At 37.5% G+C, this 23,739-nt stretch overlaps 1 long non-coding RNA gene across 1 annotated transcript; it reads right to left on the minus strand.

The window, feature by feature from the left end:
• Window positions 1-17,251: 17,251 nt before the first annotated feature.
• On the minus strand, window positions 17,252-23,739 carry LOC147653417 (uncharacterized). The gene is made up of 2 exons (XR_015286087.1): window positions 21,280-23,739; window positions 17,252-20,847 (listed from the first exon to the last, which is right to left on the minus strand). It is a non-coding gene; the product is annotated as an uncharacterized LOC147653417 (long non-coding RNA).

A 23,739-nucleotide genomic window follows, 5' to 3' on the forward strand; every position in this document is an offset into this window, starting at 1 on the left:
GAAAGTTTGATGGTATTCATGGTGCATTGCAAAAAAATTTATTCAATCATTTCTAAACTGAATGTTCTGCTTAATCTTTAAAAAAATCACTCAGAATTGGCTTGTGTCTACTCAGTTTCCAAGAACACCCTGATTTCTTCACATTACTGTAAATCTTACAAAGCTAACACCCCTCTCTATCCTGATTTTATCTCCTTATCATATATATTGTTATTGCTCTGTCTTTACTTCATTGCTTTTTATGTGATGTTACAGAGCAGCTTGCAAAACATCTGGCAGCAAATGCCTTATATTTTGAGGCTATAATTTTGCATGAGGAACTTTTAGAGTAACTTTTGGATAAAAGTCATTGTCAGAATATAGTACTTTTCACCATAATAAGAAGATCAGAGAAATTTCTACATGAAATAAAAATCTTGAAAAAGTTAGGGATTTTTTTTTTTTCACCTTCCTAGCACAAATGATGTTTTAAGAGAAAGTATTGGTTCTAAACTTCTAATAAAGTCACAGCTGTAAATTTGCAAAAATTTGTTCTGCTTTTGGAGGAAAGAAGAATGCTGTTTTCAACAGCACACACCCACATCACATCAGATGGTTCAAGGGAGTAAAGTTGTGCTGAGCATGGTGAAGCTATGCTGATCTATTGCTATAGCCTAACAACCCTTTCTGGGCACTGTAGTAAAACTGAATATTGTTAAAGGATACTGTAGGTAGTGAAAGCAGTGTCACACATTCATAAAACCCTTGAAAATGTGATGGATAAGTATGCTCTGATGCTACTGCTCAAACACAAAAATACTGGAAAAAGCATGAGCATTACTTTTATGACAATAAGAAGGATAAATGTGTGGGAAAGTTATTGGAATTAAAATGATGGAATAAAAAGTTTGCACTTATATCACACATTTATTTAATAAATGAAACAGAACCTTTATATAAATCTGTGAGAATTTACAGAGTAGCTTCTGCTAAAAGAAAGATACAACCAGCTTTCCAGTCTTTTTTATACCCAGAAGTGATCCCTCTTGCAGTATACGAGACAAGAAAACTTTTATCTAATGTTTTTGAGTCTCAGTGGTATGAAAAGAAATTTCAATAGTTCTAGACCTTGTACCTCAAATATGGGTACTATGGCAAATTATACATTAAATTATGTGTCTTTCCTCAGAATTAACAGATAACAAACTGGGCTGTTATATTTGGTTTTTAAAGCCAAAGTAACCAAACAGAGCCCATCAAAGTCACTGGGCTCATGGCTTTGTGAGGATTCATGACAGCAATCATAGAAAAGGTTAATGAGCAGCACTGACATGGCACATCAAGCACAATAAGCCACCATCTAATCCAAAGCATAATGAGGCAGTTCCAGTTCAGAATTAGGTATAGTTACAATATAAGAAAGGAAAATCTTTTGTTGAGTCTTTCCCTTTTACTTCTCTTTCAGAGTAACTATAGGATATGCTAAATGCAGGATGAGACAGAAAATCTTTGTATGGAAAGGGCAGAAAATGAGAAAAAAATAATCTTTTAAGCTCAATGATATATATTTTTACTTTTCTCTTCCCTTTTCTTTTGACCAGCCTTAGGCTGCTGCTTTGATCTCTATTTCAGCCACCAAGGTCCCTTATCAGAGAAAACACAAAAAAAGGACAGTGAAAGATACAGATAGAATGACAAATAGATGCACCTTGATTCACTACAGAGTGACTTTTCTGCTCTTCACACTGAATTCTATCTGGAAACCATATCTGCAATGGGAATGGACCAGAGCTTTGCCCTGAGGGCCTAAACCATCTCCTGCTGATTGCAAAAAAGCACTTTTTGATATGTAGGCTGATCAGCCTAAGATTCCAGAAGATAAAACAATAGCATACAATGTTCTGACATTCCTTGGATGCTCCTTTTTGTGCTGCCCTCTCTTACTGCACGTGGGCAGCTCCTCTGTCCCTCCATATGCCTGTTTTCATGTGTGTGTACATCCCTTTCCCTAGGAGTAACTTTTACATGCACAGTGTAAGGTATATAAAGGTATATAAAACTATGCCTAGCCCAATAGTCTGTCTCTGACAGACCAGAGCAGATGCCCAGGGTAAAAGAAGAGCCAGAAATCCCTTCACTGCTTATGTTTTACAAGTCAGAAACAGAGGTGGTAGCTCTATTATGTCACCCTCAGTATATTCTCCTTTCAGACATAAGAGGCACATTTACCACAGTAGCAATTTTAGCATCAGTAGTTTTCATATATGTGTAAGGAATTACTCCAGTTTGCCTGCTTTGAACTGTATGGCAGAATACACTCATGACTTTAAGCTCATGTATCAGAAGATGATTCCTCTTCACCTCCTTGTTGCCCCTGCTCTGCACCACTTCTCCCCAGGAGTCCTGGCCCACCTCATTGTTTCCTGCACAGATGGCACCCACACCTCTGAGTGGCCATCCTGCCCTTTTCCATGCCTTTCCCACTCCTGGCTGAAAAGAAAGACCTGAAATGCACAAAGCATTGAAGGTGTAAGCATATCACAGATTTATACACTGGCATAATAACATTACCTTTTTGTTCTCTATTTATTCACTGATATTTCCTAAGGTTTGATTTGCTTTTTGACTTCTACTGAATACTGAGTTTATGCTTTTACAGAACTAGCTATAATATTCCCAGTATCTCTCTCTTGAATGATAATAGTCAGCCCAGAGCCCATAATTTTGTAACTAAAGCTTTATTGCTTTTAACTGTGTAAATTACATTTATCCATATTGAATTGCATTTTCCATTTTATCTCTCACCCATTTAGTCTTGTACAGTCTTTTTGCAAATCTTTGCAGTCAGCTCTCAGTTTTACTAAGCCAAGCAAGTTCATGCCATCAACAAAGTTCGTGTCCTCATTCTCTTCACCTTAGAGACTTGTGCACATTCCCTGTGTTTTCAAGCAGCTGATTCAGGAACATACTACCAAGCAAAATGAGACAAACTAGTCTTCCTCAGCCTTGCTTCTAGAATTATTTGTACTTTATGCTTCCAAAATTTTGCACAGCTACTATGGGCCATCATATTCCCATCTATTTTTATCTACTTCTTCACTTCTTTCTGTCATATTCGTCCTCCTTATAGAGCAACTGCATTATTCATCTCTTTGAACATGCATAGGATTTTTAGATGGAGTTTGGAATAAATCCGTTTCATAGAGAAAACAAAGCTTTCTCCAAAATTATGTTCAGCCATGGAACAGGCAGGGCAGCTATGAAACTTGTGTAATGTCAAGCTAAGAAGACAGAGAAATGGTGATGTATGTTTAGCTGACACACTGGATAACAGAGATTAGGGCACATTAATTTTTGTAGCCAGTAATACACACTGAGTGCTAGGACCAGCAGCACATCAAGCCTGCTAAGACCTAATGGTCTGGCACATCCACCTGAGTCAAGAGTGGAAAGTACAGAATGCAGCTCTTGCTTTTGCTTCAGAACCCATAATAAAAATACCTTAACTTCCTTCACACAAGATTTAATTTGGTCACAGTCATTTTTAAGTATAATTTCTTTGGAAATTTGATCTTGTTTCTTTTTCTTGATTTTTTTTTTTCTCTGTAAATATTCTTCTAACCTAGAGGCTCCAGGAAATAACATAAAATGTTATCTAGTGAACACACATACCACCCTCCCAAAGTAATTTGGGAGGTAGGAAATCTGAACAGATAGTTCAGTGATACCATTGATAGGGTGATTTGGTGAGTAGAACATCACTGCCCTTACAAGTTCATGGAGATGATTTTAGGTTCTTCATGGTTATCTTGACTCTTAACTAAATCCAGCTGATTTGCATGTCCAACTCATGTGGTTCATTTACTGAGCTTTTCCCCTTTCAGACTGTCTATAAATATGCCATCATGTCCTCTAAACCTTATTTAAACTTCCTGAAGCACAGTAACAACAAACTTCCCACCACAGTCAGCAGGAGATTTCAATGGAGCTGCTCATGAGTATGGACTCTGTGGTTTGGCACAGACAAAAAACACTGGTGTGGAGGCTACTGCACCTCTAACCTCTTTTACAGCAAGAATAGAATCTTATTCCTTCTCCTTTCTCCCTATCTCTTAGTGAGGTCCTAATCCATGTGAAGTTTTAACTCTCACTCCATGGTTACCAAGTTTCCCTAACAGTCTCTTCTAAGGGTCTTTACTAAAGGTCTTTTGAAATCCTGAATAAATTTTATCCACCATTTCTCCCTTATTCACTATTTTGTTAATTCCGAATGAGTGTTGGCAGCTTAGAGAGCCATTATTTGGCCTTGAGAAGCCTGAGGCTTTAGTCCTAGCAGGCTGTATACATTAAATTAATATATAACTCTATCTTTCATAATTTTCTTGACTATTTTTCCTGCTGCTGAGGTATGTCTTGTGTATCTATAAAAGACAATTGCCTCTGGCACTTTATGAAAGATTAAGGCACTCTTGGCTACAACCCAGTTGGCTGTGGAAGCAGGGTTTTATTTCAGATTTTTAACAATAAAGTGTGTATCTTTAAACAGCAATTCAGCTGCTTCATTATTTAGTCCTTCCTAGACAGCTAAGACACAGCAGTGATGATTAATTACTATGTAATATGTTGTGTTATTCCAGTACTTTTTTCCATTTTTGTATTGTGTTCTCAGAGAACATCTCACCCTTGCTTCATGTTGATAATAGCACCTATTTAAGTTATTTTTATAAACAAGAGTTTAAGCTCAGTAGCATAAGTCAATGAGGAGAGGTTCGGAGAGGAGATAAAGCTCTCCACATGCAGAGAAAATAGTTTTTGTTATTTATTTTACCAATAGGTGGAAATTTACTTAAACCTCTCACTCCTGTTGTGCCAGGCACCATAGCAACTTAACTGGGTAGAGGCTTTTGAGGCAATAATTTGTTTGCTCTTTTACACTCCCCTCTCTCCTGCCCCCCAGCTAAACAGAGTTTTGAACAGCCAGCCAGCCAATTTGGGCTCCTGGGCTGATCTGGCTGGGAAGCAGCATACTCCAGCCTAATTCCTTGTACCCACTTCAGTGTCACTATCATTTCTTTGTGCCAAATACAGCAGAATGCAGCACAAAGATAAAGAGAGAGACAATACCCTGCTCAAAGAGCTTCCAGCAGAAGCAGGCACCTTCCAAAGAGGGAAATGGAGAGGCAGTCTGCCTGAGCTCTCACCAGAACAGAAAACTAGAAATAGAAAGTCAACTAGCAATTCTTAAGACCCATGTGCCCTGTACATACAATGCACTTTTTTTTAGACAAAACATGTCAGGTAACAATACCTTTCTTAGTTGGGGGCTGGAATTTTTGTGTACTGCTGCCCCAAGATTAATTGCTGTCTTTGGAAATGCTTTGTGTTATCTCTCTGTTAAAACTGATGATGATTTGTTTCTGCTTTGCAAGTTTGAGTTGGTTTATTGGAAATTTTATGAGGGTAAAAGAGGTTTATGTGGGTAAAGAGGAAGAATTATCACTGTATGTTAAAGGAAGAGTTATTACCACTACTCATAACAGCAGTGGGAAGGATTATCACTAGCAAAAGCTCAAGAGGATTATTTGGGATTCAGCAATGTACAGTAAACAATCTTTATCTCTTGCAGAATGTCAGTGCATATTTTACAATATAGTTGGCGTTGGTGATCCATGACAAAAAATCTGCTGCAATTTAAGTTTAATCATTCTGAATCTTAGAATTAAATTAATATTCAGTTGTCACAAAACCAGTGGAAAATAAAAAGCTGCTTAAGAATGGCACAGGGAAAAGCATTGTAATTTCATTGCAGTCTAATTCCAATTTAAAATCTTTGTATCAGCAACCCCTTGGCAAGTTTTCAGTAGACTTGTAAGACTCAGCAGAGCAGTACGAGCATGCAGATAACAGACAGGAGATCACCAAGCAAACTAGTTTCAAAGCTTCTGGTTTGTGTTAAATACTTTTTTAAAAGCACACAAAACATTCCTGACTTTCCTATGTCACAGTCATAAATATCAACTGATTAAATATTGTTCTTATTTAACAAAAGTACAGATTTTTTAAACACACTCACAGACATACACACAAGTTCATCATGTCTGCAGAGATTAAACTCAGCACAGCCAGGATTATAAAAAAAAAAGGTAATGAAGACAGTAAAAATGAATTTTATGTGAGGATTTCTTCTGGTAAGGAAAAAATAAAGTAACCACAATGAAGTTAAGTGGGACAAAAACATTTCATATTCTACTGGAAATTACTTGGATAATGTGAAGATAGGCAACATATAATATATATAATATATATATATAATATATAGTGAAAAAATGTAAAAGACCATGTAAAGAAAATGAGCCTGTCTAGGATGCGATGGAATTACATGAACTAATATTAGCTTTGCCCATGGAAATTTATATTCGCATTTATAGTTATAAATATAAAATCAGATTTATAAATCAAAAATACCCTGAGATAAATTCTGCACCAACTCTTGTCTTGCTATTCCCTTCTCAAATCGAGGTTTCAAATCAGCCTCTGTTGGAACTTAGAAATGTGACACCCCATTTTGTTTTACACTTTTTATGTACCTTTATTCAGTAACTGTATGGATTCATAGCATATGTATATGTATTATAACATATATATATTTATACATAAAAGTATGTATACAACAATACAAGATTGTCAAGTCTCTGATCAAGGTGCCTCCTTTTGGAAAAAATTCTTGATTATTAGAGAAAAAAAGACTCCCCAAGGCAATATGACATGCTAGTTATACATTCTTCTTCATTTTCAAGACAACACTTGTACTATGAGTTTGTTTTGAAGTCAGTTTTTACAATACAGTTATGTTAATAGAAATTAGGGCTGGAATTACAAAGATGGAAAACCGTGAAAAATAAAGTTTGGGATGCTCTGGATCATTAAAAATGGTAATTAACATTGTTTTGCAAAAATTATGGAAAGCTCATGCAAATTACACCTTATTTTAAATAAACTTACTATGCATATATACATACTAATTTGAAAGATGAGTTTCTAATTTTTAGGAAATAAATAAGATGGAAAATTAATGCTCTGGTATTGATGTATGTATTAAATTTAGGAATTTACTGTATTTATGAAACAGATTCTCCTGTTCAAGGTAAAGATCAATCATGGACAAAGACATCTTTCCTAAATGTGCACAGCAATGGAGCTCAGGTCTCACCTGGAGGATTATCTCAGGGATATACAGTGCAGGAAAATTAATTATAGTGCTTGTTCAACCTCCAAAGTTGGCCCAGTTAACAAAACAGGTTAACAAGTGATTACAAAAAAAATTTTGTATGAGGGCAATCCTAGCAAACAGAACTAGTCATTGACCTACTCTTGGATGCAGAAATATCTAATTTTCCCCTCACACGTTGCATCTGCAACAAAAAAAAAAACAAAAAAAGAAAAAAAGGGAAAACACCAAACCAATGGAAGGTAGTTCATGCTGACAGCATTGCATCCACACAGATGTTCCAGGGGCTCTGTAAGAAAATGTTCTTCTTAAAAGACATCTATATCAATGCATACTGACAGCCCCTAACACAAGTTCTTGTGAATTTTTTTCAGTGGCAGTACCCTGGCATATTCTGTTTTCATTTATAAGTGGCCCAGCATTACTTTCCTGACCTGTAGAAAACTTGCTTTACATAGAATTAATACTTTCAGTGACAAAACACTTCTTTATTTTTCTCCTTTTGGTACAGGATTCAGGATGAACAAAGTTCTTCCACCTTTCACTTAGTACATTTCCAGCTTTCAAAGCAACTCTTTGGAAAAAGTCCATTTTCTGGTGGGTTTTGGTGTGTGACCTCAGCAGCAGCAGTGGAAGGCGAGCCCTCAGTGAGGTACAGCAGAGAGCACAGAGGGAATGAGATCACTCACAGCCTAAGGTAGTGCCTGACACAGACCATGTTAGCAGGCATGTTTCTCCTTTCTGCTGGGAACTTTACTGAAATATTTTGGTTTTAACAGCACATAATTTGCTAGCACAGTTCCATCTCTTTGAAACTGCACTCATGGTTCTCCCATGGCATCCTGACTGCAAGGAGTCATCCTCCAACAGCTTCCACTGAGGTGAGAACTACACTCAACTTCCACCATATTCTTTAAATCTTGTTTTACCATGTACCCTCTTTACTCTGACCTTCAAGCCAACCAGGATCATGTGTCCTGACCTAACCATGTGGCAAACTTGAATTTACTTAGTGTGTGATATTCAAGGTAATGGGATGAGCTCTTGTGTCAAGCAGGGTCTCCTGTGCCTGCGGGCACTGCTAAGTCTGCTCTGCTAAGTGGTGTGAAGATATGATTGTGATAATAATAGCACTGCTGAATCTCTATTGAACCAAGGTGTTCTGCTACACTTGTGACCCCTGCACATTTATACACCTCGTCCTGGCTCCTGAAATGTTTTCAGAAAGGTTGTTTGTTGCTGCAGTGTCCTTGATGTGCACTTCTGGAGGCTGAGCCAGCGGGTGCTGCAGTGCTTGACAATCTTTAAATGCTTCAATGCTCTTGAATACCTGATATATTTTGTAGCCTTCCTTCTTTTTGAAGCAGCTTTGAAAAAGGTAAGACATACCCAACAGCAGTTCTTGGGCACTTAATGGCCACTGCTTCACATCAAGTTGGCAGTATCTGTTTGCCAAATGACAAACACAGGCTGGGTCAGGTAAGCCCTGGGTCTCACGTAACAAGTCTGGAGATGAACAGAGCTGGTTTTTTTCTCTCTCTCATAAAGCTGCTGTTGTCATTGCTATGGAAAGAAACAATGTTATTCCAGGGTACAGCTTTGTCTTGTCAAGAATGGCAAAGGTGTTTCCACCTATTGTATGTCAAGATGTCTGAGATCTGCTCACTGCTTGGCCTACATCTTTTCAAAGAGTCTTCCTAGAATAAAGAATTCTCTCTCATCTCTTTGATCGCTACTTTGTTCACTTCTTTCATCTCTTAAACAAAGTGACCCATGCTTTCTGATGTTCAGCTGGACTAACATTTTTAATGATTGTTATTGTCATTACACATCTCAGGATCGTTGACTGCACTGTCACATGATATTTCTTCTTCACTTTGACTTCTATAATGTCTGTGCTCTGTATAGATACCTTTAACTTTTGCTCTAGTATCTAAGATTAGGAGGTTCATGGTTTAGGTAGTGATCAGTAGACAGATGAAACACCATTTTGGAGCACTGTGAGGTGCTCTCATTTTATTCACAACATGTTTGTTGCCCATAAATTCTGTATGATGTTTTTATCGAGAAATAGATTCAGAGCTGATTGGTCAGGGCAAAGAGGCAATTCTAGGCAATACGAATAACAGACAAATGTAAACTACACTATGCTTTCCACTCTATACCAAGTAATCATCACTATTTTCTCTCTCCTTTTTATTGCTTTTAAAGTGGAAACTGTGACTTTGTACTATAATTTAGAATGTTCCTGCTTGTGAAGGCACTGGGGCCACAGGGACCCATTCTGCTGGATTCTGTGTGCACACAGAGGCTTTTTTCTGGTGTAAATGTTTATTTAATGTAAATGTTTATTTAATCTTTGGTGACGGAAAGCGATGCACCAGCGACAGCTACAATATACAACACAAATACAGGTAAAAATGCAGAAGTTATATTATGCATATCATATAGAATCAAGCCATATCATATGAAATGCAATTCTTTTCATGACTGAAAGGGTGATTCATAAGCACTGCCTTGATGATCCTGTGCAAATGCACACAGAGTAAGCACTTATGTGTCTCCAGTGACAATATATAGAAGCATTAAAAAAATAAAAGCCTCAGCCTTCTGTGTTTGAAACATTTAATTCAACAGTTGCCAATGCTAACCTCATTAATTCCAAAACATTACTTAAAGCATTCATGTTAAACACATTCAGTTAACTTCATTGGAATCATCTAGAAATATGGACATAGTCAATTATTTCAGCTCAGTTAATCAGAAATGCCTTTTCAAGTCAGTAGCTTATATTTTATAGAAATTTGCTTCCTATATATATTTTCATAAATTCACTTTCCATATTCCCACTTTTGTTTTTTTAACAGAGCCATTCAATAGTTTTTCTGTTTATAATATGATTTCTGTTTTTAGTAAGCAATTTTATGTATTCAAAATTTACTAAAGAACATGTCAAAGGATAGTGCTATAAAGGAAAAAATTAGTTGAATTTGCAGGAAGAAATATTTCCCATTTGAAAATATGTCATTGAAACCAAGGAATTATTATTAAGGTTATATTAAATATGAAATTACTGTTTCGAAAGTGTAAAATAATGCTCCTTTAACATACTAGCTATATCACACATGTCACCTTTTTATCTGATATTCAATGTCATTGAAATCAGAACAGAATCATACTTTTGAAATGACATCTTGAAATTACAGTTTTCCTTTTTTTCTGACTTCAAAATTTTAAAGAGAAAAGAAAGTTATGTGACTTCTAATGTATAGGTTTTGGGATTTTTTTTTTTTTTCATTGTAGACATAGACTAAAAGAGAATTTCCAAGTTTTATCATACTCCAAGTGATAAAGCAGCAATATCAGTGAGTGATCATGTACAAAATTTCTCTACAAAGCAGTCATGTAATTGTGCAGAAAGAGGTTCCCAACTTGGGCCTCTTTAATGAGTTAAGCCAACATTAAAAAGAAGGCACAGCCCATGGTGAGGTTAATAAACCTTGGTGGAAGATTGCAGTGCAACCAAAGGCAATTCTACAGATTCAAGGGCATTGCAGGGAGGCTCTGGAGGTGCAGCTCTACAACTCTGGGATGGTTTATGGGAGACACGGGAATGAGATGTTAAAGGATCAGGAGGTGTGTGGGGCAGGAAGAGTAGCTGTGGGTAGAAAAAACCCAAAAGTACAGAAACACCCCCTAATCTGTTTTAGTGAAGACTGAGGGTCATGGTTCACTGAAGAGTAAACCAATTTACAGTAAAGGTCATATCTGCTGCATTGGGATATACATTTTTAATGAAAATAGCAGGGATCGGTGGATGCTTATGAATGAAGCTGCATATGAACACCATCGGTATTGCTGTAACAAACAGATAATACCCAGAGTTCACCTTTCAAAGCTATTAATCTTCTAATTGGTGTTGTCTGGTATCAATACTGTTCGTAACTGTGTAATCAACCATGTATTGTCTTAAAAAACACATGGTCATAAGAGATTTTCATGCTGGTGCACCTTTAATTTAGGAAGAATGTTTTTCTCTATCAGTAATCCTTTTAGTCACAGATGTTTAGCTTGGTGAAATGAAATAGTTCCCAGTATGCTGAAAGTCTGACTATGATTAAATGTAATCACTTTTTAATTAACTGGAATTTTCAATATCCTGAAAGTGCTCTTTATGAAGTTTTATTCAAATGAGGGCATGGTTTACTTTAGTTTTTAAAGTTTGGAGCTCAGAAAAAAGGCAATGGAAGAGACAATACAGGTAAAATGAAGCTTAGCACAAAAAGAATGATGCATAAAATCTGCTTAAAAGGCTGTGCAGGGTGTGTGCCCAGACATGGACCTTGAGCAAGACCTTAACTGTGTATTAGTCTGATATAAACAGCTGCACAGGTGCTCATATGTAGCATTATCTTAACTGCTGTGTTGTTATTAATTCTTGTGGTTAAAACTGTAATTGGGTGAATGTGTAGAGCAGTTTCAGCCTGCTTGGCAGTGGCACAGAGAGCTCCACATGTGACATCTCCCCAGGTGGACTGGCTGCTGTCCCCCAGAAAGTATCACAGGTGCTGAGCTTCAGCAATGCACTACAGAACTCTCCAGGGCACCATGAGCCAGACAAAAACTTTCAAAGCCTCATGAAGCACAAAACTGCATCATTACAAATTTACCTTCCTGGATCAATGGGCAGACAAATAGAAGATCATTATAAACCAGAACAGAAAACCTACAAGTGTTTCTTTTGAGAAGATCAAAGCTGAATATTTTCCATCCAAAAATGCATAAAATTTTCTCTTAATAATAACCAAGGATTTTATTCTACCAAATTGAAGTATCTCAATTATATAAAGGACAAACCTTTCATTTCACTAAATAGGTACTATAAAGTAAAGCTTTAATATAAAATAAACATTAGAAATACTATATAAAAAGCAATATTATAAAATCATATTGAACATAATATTAAATGAAAACTAAAATTATAAATGCATTTCATCTAATTTAAAAAGTGATATTTAAGATATATTTTAGGAAAGGAAAGAAAAATTTTAACACTTTGTTTTGGAATTTTTGACACAAAACAATTAAAATCAACAGGGATCTTTTAAATATTTTGTTTTCAATTGAATTTATCTATCTTCTGAATAATTGTCTCTATGTAGCTCTCCTCTTTCAAACAAACACCATGTTGAACATGCATGAAATCAATTTAAATATACTCCTATTTTTTTGCTCTAGTGGTTGTTAATGCTATTCTGCTGGTGACTGAGTGGCCATTTAAAATGCCACCCAACCACCATTCCCTCTGAGGAGAATTCTCAATCTATTGTACAATCAAATGGAGCAGGAAAGTCTCAGTCTAATTCTTGATGCAGATAAGATGAGACAGATGTATTTCAAGGGTTGGAAATGTATCTGAGAGAGGAATCTAAACAATAAAAACCAATTTACTTGATTCAGGCTCAGGCCAAACTTCTCTGATTGCACAGGTCCAGAAGGATGAGGCAATCCCTGCAGTCAGCTTTTTGGCTTAGACTAAAAGAAAAGCACAGCTTGGGAAGTAAAGATTACACGGTCCTTTTAACTCCCCCGATTTGCTTGAAATGGGTATCAGCCCTCTAATCACAGGGTGGGTGTTTTGTCAGGCAGGAGTAAAACTTCTTGCCCTCAAAAGTATGGGTGAAAGGAGGTAAATTTTGCTAGTTTTCTCAAGGGAGGTGCTTCTGCAAACCAGCAGTGGCACTGCCTGCACCTATGCTGGAATGGCACAGCCCAGGGGAGTTTGAGATAGCAGATGTGTAATCGTTAAGGGTGGAAATACCTCTGCCTCTGAGAATTCATCTTAGCAAACTAAAGAATGCCCAAATTGTCTCTCTGCTCCCCATCTACATGGTGACTTTCTGAGGAAAGTTGTTTCTCTGCACCCAGCATGGTGAAAGCAGCAGCCATGGTGAGTAGGAAGCTCTTCCTATCCTTCCCACAGAATGGCAGCAACATGGATTTTTGTGTTGGCAGCGTGAGACTGTGTGATGGTCACCAAATGGGACTGCAACCATCAGGCGTCCGGTGGCAGCGGCTGGGAAGGGGCGGCATTGGAACAAGTAAAAAGCAAAGGAGTTTCCTTCCTTAGGAAGAGAAGCGAACAATTGGCTTGATTTAAAAAGGCCTAGCTTCTAAGCTCTAATTAAAACTTCAAATGGAAGGGAAGGGAAGGATGAAGGGAATGTGATTGTAGCACTTTCTTCTGCAAAAACTGCACAGTCCAGGGGTCCCATTCATCTCCAGGAGGACATTCCGCCCTCACAAAACCAGCCCAGCCTGGCACCAGCCTGCACAGCCCCGGCTGCTCGTTAGAGCCAGGCACAAGTGCTCAAAAGACGTGTGAGCTGCATGAAAGGGATGTTGGCAGAGCTGACAGGAAGTAGCTGGCACTCGTGGCTGTACCAGCGCAGGGCTTTCATGAACAGCAAAGCTGCTTCGCATCTCTTGGATGTTCTCTAAGGCCTCATTCCCAAGATCACCACTAACACTGTTCACTGAACTGGAGGAGTGGGTTTTCTTCCAAAAAAGGGTCAAGCTGGGAAGCTGCAAGACTGAAATCTATCTTCAAAATGTGTGAGAGACAGTACAGACACTGTCACTAAGCCTGGCAACCTGTGGCTTGGAGCATGGACCAGGTTTGAACGCACCTGTACACAGCCTGGGTGAAGCAAAGATATTTACTGCTGGTGAATCTATAGAAAAAACAGTGCTCAGAAAGCACCAAGACCAAGTGAGGGCTGCCAGCCATGCACTTAGAGAAAGCTGATGGAGAAAATATGTGGGAAATGACAGCAAATGCTGTGGCATGTGAAGAAGGTGTGTTAAATTTGCAGGGGTTATAGGTTAATGCAGAGGACTCCCAAATGCACGCTGGATATACATTTCCATTTTACCCATAATAACCTTTTCCCTTCCCATTTAGGCCTGAGGGCATAAGCTGTGGGTCACCTCCAGTCAGATTGTGTCCAAAACCCATCTCTATATGTAAAGATATTTTCCACTGTGTAATAGCAATCTGACCCGTGCTACCTTTGCAGCAGGTGTGAGCCTGTCTCCACTCTGGGCAAAGCTGCTGCTTGCCAGTGATACAGGCAATTAAGGGTTTGGATGGGAGTACAAACTCAAGCCTGCAGCTCCCTGGCAGCACAGACATAGTCTGAATTTCCTTTCCTCAGGGAGGTTATGTCCTCCCCTGCATAAATATATAGCTATTCTTGCTGTGTACCTCTCCCCAGTGCCACTGAGAGTATCTATACATCAATAGGGTTCTATACTTTCAAATGAATGCATCATTATGTACTGTCACAGCTCCGGTAACACAGACTTTTCTCCATCAACATATTTTTCAAAAAGTTTTTATGCTGCTAAAAGAAAAACTGCCTTGAAAAGTGTTTCTTTTTCCCTCCAAATATTTCAGTTTAAAATGTTGCCATTAATAATAATAATAATATTTTAAGAAGTATTCACGCTTTTTCTAAAGTGGCAATTGAAAGCAGTGCTGAGAGATTTTTACTTTCTTTCAGTGTTGTCTTGCTCAGATCGTGTATCTGGCAGAAGAGAGTGCCTGTGGGGAAAGGAGGAGAGAAAAGACTACAGTCACTAATATAGAGTATTTTAATACAGAATCCAAATGAGTGCTGCAGCCTTTGTTTGGGTAATAAAGGAACAACTGATGTAGTGATAACATACTGTAAAAAATAGCCAATGTTTTGATACAATAATGGTCCCATTGCTATAGGGATTTTTCTGCAGTTATTTAGTTGTGTAAATCATGTGTGTGTAAGTATATATAAATAAAACCAAGCTTTATGCCAAATCTTCAGGCAATTTTTACAGCCATTAGCAAGGCAAACATCAAGTACAAGAAGTTTCTTAACAGAAAAACAAAAGAAAGTCAGAAAAAAAAAGTCCTTTTTTCAAGCTTAAACTACCCAGACAATGTGTCTTCTATCTGCAGGCACACAAACATACTGGAAGACAAAGCCTGTCCTGAATAGCTAACAATAAATGTAGAATCATAGAAAAGCTGGGCTTTAAGGGATCCTCTTACAACCTGCACTGAAGCAGCACCAAAATATACATAGTACTCTGCATCTTAAATGTCCTTGAAAACCTTCAGTGAAGCAGCTCCTCAAGCCTGTTCCAGTATTTCATACATATTGTGTTATCAGATAACATTCATTTTAAATTGGAGCATTTTTCATAAAACCTCTTATTCTATCCCAAGGACTGTGGAAAATAATGAACCACAGAGTTTTTTTAGTACAAATTGTGTGTACTGCAAGACTGATAACTCTGTTTGTCAGTCTTGTCTTTTTCAGATTGAGACCAGCTCATTCAGCTTAATCTTGTTATTCTTGTAAGGTTCCTTGTTTGACTTAAACCAACACTAAAGCTGATATACAGTCTAGATAAAGCCTTGTGATGGTCAAACAACATTGAACTGTGAAAGAGAAAGAAATTAAAGAAAGGCTTGCCCTGTCAAGCTCACCATGCATACAACCAGCTGAGAGCTGGTTTGCCTTTCTATTGATCAAAGACTTTTATAGAGATCAGCGCAGTTCCTGCTCTCCACGGTGTTAGCACCACTGAGGACTTAGACACTGCTACCCTCCTTTACACAATGTGAGAATCTGCCCTGAAAATCTCTTCTGAGTTGTTTTAGATTCCTATTCTCTAGAAGAAAGACTATTATAGATCTTGCAGTAATTAAGCTCTGCATACTGCACTTCCAGCCAAATGTTTTTGTTTTTAATAACCCTTAATTTCTTCTTTTTATATTTTTTTTTTTATTTTGCTGCTGCTGCAGAGTGCAGGAGGCTTTGTAAACTGAATCAATAATGCTTAAAATTTAATTAAGCTGTTGCATCTGAAGAACTGACTCCCAAGAGTATATGTGATCCATCATGATACAGCCAGTGCTGTTTCAACTACAGCAATATAAAAGTTTTTTCATTGGAAGCTTTTGGCAACACGATATTTTTCTGCAAAGAGACAGAAGAAAAGAGCAAAATCCAGTCAGGAACTCCCTGCAGTTTACTTTGAGGGGTTCACCACACTTTGACCTTCATAGCTAAGCATCCCCTCAAGCCCTACAAAACATTCATAGACTTCTGATCCCTAAATGTTTGATTTTCCCAAGGTGTTTGGCTGTCCTTCCAGAGAATTATCACTGGAAAGGAGGGCAGGAAGAACGTGAGTCAGGGCAATCCCAAGCACAAATACAGGCTGGGAAAATGGATTGGGAATGAGATTTGGGGATGTTTGTTGATGAGCTCAGCATGGCAATGCCTGCTTGTGACTCAGAAAGCCAATTCTGTCCTGGGCTGCACACAAGAAGGGCAGCCAGCAGGTGGAGGGAGGGAGGCGATTCTCCCCCTGCACTCTGTTCTTGTGACCCTACCTGGACTGCTGTGTCCAGCTCTGGAACCCTCACCATAAGATGGATATGGATCTTCTGGACTGAGTCCAGAGGAGGAATGTAAAGATGCTCGGAAGGGCTTTAGACTGAAAGAGGGTAGGTTTAGAAGAGGTATTAGGGAGAAATTCTTTCCTATGAGGGTGGTGAAGCACTGGAACAGGTTGCCCATATGGGGATGTCCATCCCTGGAAGTGTGCAAGGCCAGTTTGGATGGGGCTTTGAGCAAGCTGATCAAGTGTGTGGCATCCCTGCCCATGGTGGAGGGTTGAACTAAAAGATCTTACAGGTCCCTTCCAACCCACACTATTCTGTGATTCTCTGAATTGTTTGGGATATAATTTTTATACCTCACTTGTAAAGGGAAAAGAAATATTCCAGCTCATAAACCCTGAGCAAAGGCTTCTTCTTGAGAAATTGCAAATGCCTCTAATGCTTTGGGGGTGTGCTTGGAGCTGGGAAGGTACCAGGACTCCCCTGACACTTCACAAAATACTCACAATTAGCTCTTCAGGTTTTGCAAGCAGATCCTTCAGAGCCTGACACATCTATTAAACTAGAAATTGTAAGGAGGCAGCCCAAGCTTTTAAGTTAATTTAATTTTATTTTAAAATATATTTCCTAAATTACCACACAGCCGTACATTTCACCTATCTGGCTTTTCATTCTGAACTTCTTTCATGAGTCTTATTCCAACTAAATATAACAAAGAAAAAAAAAAAAAAAGGAAAAGAAAAAAGAAGGCTGTCATGCTTTTGTACATAATGCATGAACAGAACTTTTATACAATTCTGAAATATTAAAATGGAATTTTATTATGTTGTATAATGATTATAATAATATTATATGAATGTATGAGAAATTTCCTAGAGAGGTATTTGAAAAGCACTCAGAACATGACTTTGTCACAGCTCTTTCAAAGCTCTATTTTTATATGTTCCAAAAATATTCTTTTTTTAACATGTTCTGCATTTCTCCACATTGTGCTTACTCTGCCTCACCCTGTGTTAGCACCACTGCATTTTATAAGAGCTCAAGGAGAAGAGACAGCTGATTATGGCAGAGTCAGCTGGTGATGTTGACAAGCTCCTTGATACACTAAAGAGCCAGGGAAAAACGGGTCATACTGTAAACATCAAAGTTAATTCTCACCAGAGGCTTGTGGGAATATGCAGGTCACATCACAAAATGTTTATACAAAATATCATACAGCAGTAATATCTCCTCCACCTGGGCACAATTCCTGCTTCTGACACGGAATGGTGACAAAGATCCATCCCACCAGCTCCCAGCCACTCCCTGATGCAGGAATGCTACCTGAAATGTTTACAGAAGGACCATCACATACACTCCTTCCTTAAGTTTCTACAAAAATAAAGAAAATAGCAGAAGTTTTTACTGAAGTCCACAGAAATATAGCCACAATTGCAGAAGTTGACATGGCACCTTAAAAGCTGGATAGGAGCCTTACCAAACTGCGTTACTAAGAAATTACTGACTAGATTCAAGCAAAGCCAGTATTTTTCAATTTATAGACACATAAATTTCATAAAACAGAGTTGTGTTCCAAAAGTATTTCTTCTTTGGATCTGTTTTTCCAATATTATTCATTTTTAAAGGAGTCATTCAAGATTTTTTTGGTCATATTTTCAAGATTTGAACATTTTTCCAATCCCCAGAGCATAAATACTACCACTGCTTCAAAAGTTGCTCAGAAACTCATATTTTTTTAAAAATACAGGTTATAATGCTGCAATAAAAGGTACTTTTTAATATATTTTTGAAGTATTTTTCCATTGACTTTTAGCAAGATAAAATTTCTACATTAGCAGTTAGAAATGAAAAGTAGTTATCTTGTCAGTTTTTGTAAGGTGCTGTGGGAAGGACTATCTCTTAGAAGATATGTGATTTTTAGTGCAGCAGGAAAAATCTCAGAAAATTCCCCTACTAATACTTCTGAGATAATTTCTTTTCTGAAGTATATGTGTAAAAGATACTGCAGAACAGGTTGGAACATGGAATTAATTGGACTGGGGTTTGATCTATGCTTTATCTATTTCACTTTCCAGCAATTTCTCTGTATAAAAGACCCTAATCAGACATTGCCTGCATTCCTAGCACCCTGCAAAAAAGAGGAATGTGCTTACCTAGGAGTAAAACATATGGACTATAGGATAGGAAGAAATAGGGTCATAACTCTGGCTCTTAACAGCTGTTGGCTCTCCAGTAGCCATCAGTATACTGACATGGGTTTCTTTTGTGAAAGCAACAGCATCAGAAAATTAGTAGTTGTTTGGGACATAAACTGGGCTACTGTATCCAAATTTTGCAGCTTTTGGAAAATCTAATTCAGGGTCTAAATTTACAGTGTTTTTCTACTGTACAGCATTTTTTGATCTGGCTTTTACAGTTGGTTTCACAGATCTGCATAATCAGCTCAAAATATTTAGCTGTATGTACAAGCAATTTGAACAAGTATTTTGTTTCTTCTACTTCATAAAATATCCATCAAGCTTAGACATGCACTCCTGATCATTTTCCCCACTGAGGTTTTTTTTTCAGATTTACTCCATGGTCTCCTTCCTGCTCACAGTCTCTTATTTCCACTCTCCCTATTGTTTCCAGCTGACACATTACCCATTTCAGAAGCCATGAACTGTAGAATAACATCAGTTAGCCCTGGATTTCCCAAGCTGCCACATCCCGTGACTCCAACACATTGCTTTGGCTTTCTCCTACTTGCTTTTGCCACCTCTCTATCCAAAGACTTTCCCTCCAGCATCTGCCTGATTAGGCTGGGGGACAAACCCCACAGTAATGGACTTGGACCTCTGAGGAACATAAAGTCCTCAGCATGCCTGCTAGAGTTAGTCGGAGACGAGTGGGGGCTGCTGGATACCAATTCTGTATATTAGCAGAAACACACAGAACCCTCAGAAATACTCTCAGTTCTTCAGAAGACTTTATATGATAGATAACAATGCAAAACAGACTTATTCTAGTATGTTATTAGGATACAGAGGCTGGGCACTTGCTCTGGGAAGATAAAGAGCTGTGCTACCTTGCACTTCTGCAGTCATCTGCTTTCAAACCACATCGTTTTTGAGAAGTTCAATAAGAATTCATAAGGAATTTGAGTCTTCAATCAGATCATCTAGAAGAAATCAAAATAAACAATCACAAAAAACTTATAACTGAGTACTTTTTTTTTAATTCTGAACAATAATTTGCCTGATACTAGGTTTGCTCCTTATTAAAAATTGCCTTGAGAAACTGTTCTTCAGGTAAAGAACAGTGTAAGCTTCAAAATCACAAGATAGCCATTTTAGGGAAATATCTTGACTGGAAGTATATATAAGGAACAAAATAATTACATATAAATTTAATCCAGGGTGGTTTATGTCCATGACACAACAGATGAGGCAGTATGAAACTATATTGGTGGGGTAGAACGCTTATTTAAATACATTTAAATAACTTATTTCCTGAAGTCTGGATAAAAATAGGACAGAGTGTGTGTGGGCTATATTACTGAGATAAGTTCCCATTCAAAACAGACATATTTCATCAGTTTTTCCTTTCAATAATCCAATTGTCAGTTTTATAGTCCATAAAAAAATGTGCAGAAGGGATAGGAAATGACTTTCATACATATCCTGACTGCTGAGTTGCTCTGTTTCATTACATTGCCCTGCACATGACTGACAGCTCTGTAATCAACTTCAGACTGGATTTAGTGGTTCCATATCCCATTCTCTCATTAATTATTGAAGGCATTTTTCTCTGTTGCACGCTGGGTCACTGTATCCACTGTTCTTATATTTGCATCTCCTGAGCAGCAGAGGAGCTGTTGTTGAACTGGGAATCAGTCATCACATGTACACACACACGGAAAGATGAAGAAAAGTAACATAAAAGAGCCATGGAAGTGTTGCAAGAGGCCTGGAGCAACTCCACTGCTACCTGTGAGGTCTCATGTTCAGAAACAAAACAGTCACTTACAAGAGAGATTCTTGTTTTGCACATGCTTTTGGTTTTTATCCTAAACAGAGAATAGTTTTTGGGTTTTGGTTTTATTTTTGGTTTGTTTTTCTTCGTACTGTTAATGGTGCTATTCACCCATTTCTTGCTGTTTGCTTAATTGGAGAGTGCAGAAGAAAAAGAAATATTCCTGAGAACTCTGCAAGTACAAGTAGCATAAGAGTAAAATTAGTGCCCTCTAAATGCCATATATACTTAAAGATTTTATTTTTTTCTGGAACATTCAGTGACTGCTAAAAAATGCCCTGGTCAGAGCCCTTTCTTGGAAGACTGGGTGACTGATCAATTAAATATGCCTACAGAAATAGGTCAACACATCATCTCATCCAGTCTTCTCTGAGGCAGCTCTGGTTTGGTGTTAACTAAAACCTGGTGCCAAGGTAATATACAGCCTTTGCTAGGCTATAGGTACCCTGCTAATATATAGCTAATATAACGGGTCATAGAATGACAGAACTGTAAATGACCCTCTCCAGCTCTCCTGTAGCCCCTTTAGGTACTGCAAGGTGCTCTAAAGTCTCCCTGCAGCCTCCCTGAAGTTCTCCAGGCTGAACAACCCCAACTCTCTCACCTGTCTCCATAGGAAAGCTGCTCCAGCCCTCTGATCATCCTCGTGTCCCTTGTCTGCTCCAACAGGTCCATTTCTTTCTTATGCTGGGGCCCCAGGGATGGATGCAGCAGCTGCCTTCTTAATTCACAGTATCATAAAATGCCATGTTTGGGCTGGATGATGCATGATAGGTAAAGCATAAACTGAAAATCTCATATCTGCTTACAATTAGCTTTTTAAATAGTAGGCTAACTGACCTCCTCACTCATCTCCCAATCCCTGCTCCTCATGTCTCTGACTGTATCCTTCACAAGTATCCACTTGCCTGCATTGATGTGAGAATAATTTCATGGTGCACCAATATCCTGCCTATGAAATAGAAAAAAACCCCACCAATTTCTGACTTCACGAGCATGTTCCATGAGCAACTGTCCATGCCTGGGAGAAGACAGAAATTTCATTTAAAAGATAATGCTGAGGTTTCAAAATTGACCTGCTTCTAAAAGAGAATAAAGTTTAAAAAACACTGATGAAACAAAAGTCAGGGAAAACTGTCTGTCAAAATGTTAGAAAGTTTGATTTTTTCTTTTGAATAAAAGAATTACTTTAGAAAATGAAACAGAAGAAAGAACTGAAATATAAACTTTCAACCTGGAAATTTTGCAGCTATTAAGGGTGCATATCAAAAGTGGAGATTGTTGATACAAACCTTCAGGGGCAGGTCTGATGTCAAAACAACTGAACTGAACACACTAGAATGAACAATACTTGAAAAGACTTGGAAAGATAAATTATTCATCTCTAGAGGATGAACAAACTGAATACTTTTTAAAAATTGGATTTTTTTCATGATGCATGAAAATGGCTGAATTTGTGTATAAGCAAATACTGAGGCCTTTGAAGAAACTGCAGAATTTGATCTATGATTAATAAGTTGAATCGGTTGAAAAACGCTTGCAGCAGGCTTTAGAACATAATAAAATAGTGTTGGAAAGGTACTATGTAGTGGGACTAAACGTGTGAACATAAAATTTATTCATGAGTTCAGCCGAAGTAAGAAATACCACAATTTCACTAACACTGGGAAGATGAACAGGCTTTCTCAATGTTACAAACTGTGGAAAACCAGCTATTATATGTGAAATAATTTCAATGCATCTTGCAGCAAGCCAATACTGCTGCTAAAAGAAGGGATTGTTTTACATGTAAATAAGTTTTTAAGCACTTACACGAGCAGACTCACAAACACAGGTCTCTATAATACTTATTCCAGGTGACATTTTTAGCCATTAAAATAGTTTCTTTTGAAATATGTATGAAATATCCTCTCATCCGAGAAGCACAAATATTGAAGTTAATATCAAGAACAATTTTTAAAAGTTACTTCATATTCAGTAAAATGTCAATAACTGTTCAAAAATGAGGTTAAGAGGGAATAAAATATCTGTTTTATTTCCCTCTCTAAAAGAAATATTCTTACGAGGATAATATGCTGGTTCTTTTGTGTTTCTTCACCACTTGACTTATAATTAACTAAAAGATTAACTTAGATATAATTACATGATGGTGCAGAATGAACATAATAAATGAGAAAGCTTTGCTAATCTTACTCCCTCTTACTGCTATTTCAACGATGACACTAAACACAAAAAGCACCTAAAAAGTTCTGTTACATTTACTGGATCTTTGGCTAATTAGCACATGGAATATCTTCACTTCAAAATCATATTCCCTTCATGAAAATCTTTACTAATTACTTTCTTAATATATTTCATATGCATTTAAGAAACAGCAGCCTGTAGACAAAGGAATGTGGATTCTAACTGAACAGATCCATGAAGGAAGTCATGAGGATAAGGCTGGTGTTTGAAGACTAGGTAAGATTTGGCTTTTAAAAATAGAGGAATGAAAAGGATTTTCAGAGTAATGCCTAGTAGAAGACATTATTTGGTGTGGATTTTTTTGCTCAGTAATAGTCAGAAATTTTCACTGAAAATTTCTGTGACAGCAAGAGGAATCCAGAAGTATCTGTGATATCACCTGTACTTTGTCACCTCCAATATAAAAAACTCCTTCAGCAAAAGATAAAAAAAATTATCATCCATATCATCATATCACATCACTGACAAAATATAATCTTTCTCATCATAAAGATAATTACTCTGCCAGCCCTTTTACTAATATTGAGAAACTCATCAAAAGTAGTAATATTTCTCCTAATTTCCTATTTAAATGTAATTAAGGTCAGATTATACATAATAGCTCCTGTGCTAATATAATACTTTCAGTTTAAATAATCTTTTATTTTTTTCTTCAGAATTGAGCATGTTCTCAATGAATACTCTCTAGGAAGGCTGGAATTATCTCATCCCAATTGTCTCAGGATCACATCTGTCATATTTAAGGATGCACCATGCTGGTGGCCCATAGAAACAGGCTTAACCTGTTTCCAGCTGATCCACTGATTACTTTCCCCCTGTC

Source organism: Cyanistes caeruleus, chromosome 4, assembly GCF_971803275.1.
Source record: "Cyanistes caeruleus chromosome 4, bCyaCae1.hap1.1, whole genome shotgun sequence".
Classification (NCBI taxonomy): Eukaryota; Metazoa; Chordata; class Aves; order Passeriformes; family Paridae; genus Cyanistes; species Cyanistes caeruleus.